The sequence below is a fragment of the Aplysia californica genome, unplaced genomic scaffold (assembly GCF_000002075.1).
Source record: "Aplysia californica isolate F4 #8 unplaced genomic scaffold, AplCal3.0 scaffold00210, whole genome shotgun sequence".
Lineage (NCBI taxonomy): Eukaryota > Metazoa > Mollusca > Gastropoda > Aplysiida > Aplysiidae > Aplysia > Aplysia californica.
In genome coordinates, this window is record NW_004797480.1 from 321,800 (window position 1) to 323,231 (window position 1,432).

The following is a 1,432-nucleotide window of genomic DNA, read 5'->3' on the forward strand; positions in this document are numbered from 1 at the left end:
TCATCTTCATCATCATCATCATCATCATCATCATCATCATCATCATCATCATCATCATCATCATCATCATCATCATCATCATCATCATCATCAGTGACATGTTCCCTTTCCATCATCATCATCATCAGTGACATGTTCCCTTTCATAGTCAAACTGGATTATTCGTACCATTACCATCATCATACTCACTCACCACGGCCTCTATAAACCCCCACTGCATTGTATCCGAAGTAGAAAAAAAAGCAAAGGCGGGCTCCTGTGGTGAATGCATGCATCGATTAGATGCCTCGATGTCATGCACAGAAGACCTAGGTTCGATCTCAAGGTGGAGAGAAAAATTGCCTTGCGTCTCCGTCTTTCTCCAAGAACGTTGGATCCCTCTTACTATTTGAAATAATTATTCCATATGTTTTCCTACTTTATATTAAGAACATTAATATGTGTCACAACACGATGGAATCAGGGGCTCGTTAATTTTGGGGCATATGGAGTTATTCGTATAACCTTAAAGCCTTTCCATTTGCCTTGATTTTGATGGAAAACATATCTTTGATTGTAATCCAAGATATTTGCGATTGAAGGAGGTGGGGGTCACCTGGTTTCAGAGGTAAAATTAGCGAGAAAATGGCCGCCAAAGTTGAATTATTTCCTCAACTTGAGAGTCCGTGGAAACTGAAAATTTACATCTCTTAAGCCTTTAATCAACGTTTTTCAGTAAAATCCACGAAGACATGTATTCTTTATGGGGCATGAAAGGTGATAAGCCAAAAAACAAAAATTCGATAAAGGTTCCCAAACCTGCAGAAAAATGCCAGTTTCTTGACTTGTTCTGTTTTGACTAGGGCCTGATTTCACCCCGCTGTCTTTTTTTCTACCATCATCTACAGTGTGCCTGTGCCTGCCGGAGATCCGAGTGAGGGAGCCAACGTTCAACCCCGGGCCGCGCAAAGTGAGCTACAGGAGAGGGGAGAAAGCGCGCCTCTTCTGCTCTGTCAGACATCTGGGCGAGAGGACGGTGAGTGGGACACTGTGCACTTAGTTACACCCACTGGGGTGGTCAAAGGGGTGGCGCCGAGACGATGACATGAGGTCATCATCATCATCATCATCATCATCATCATCATCATCATCATCATCATCATCATCATCATCATCATCATCATCATCAACATTATCAACATCATCATCATCATCATGATCATCATCATCATTATCATCATTGTAAACAGCAGACAGTAAAACAATTAAGACTAGGTAGTATCCCCAAAACATTTAATGACAAGTTCAACGTTTCGCCCTCAACGGGCTTCATCAGGAACATTCAGCTAGCATTAGAAACCAAAGTGCGTACATTCATGTCACACCGCGAAAGATCATTCTCATCATCATCATCATCATCATCATCATCATCATCATCATCATCATCATCATC

General features: G+C 41.7%; 1 long non-coding RNA gene across 1 annotated transcript in view; it reads left to right on the forward strand.

The window, feature by feature from the left end:
• Positions 1–1,012, forward strand: part of LOC118477770 — a 162,538-nt gene extending 161,526 nt beyond the window's left edge. The window contains exon 3 of the long non-coding RNA XR_004858599.1: positions 888–1,012. This is a non-coding gene — a long non-coding RNA (uncharacterized LOC118477770). The remainder of the gene's footprint in view (positions 1–887) is intronic.
• Positions 1,013–1,432: the final 420 nt, after the last annotated feature.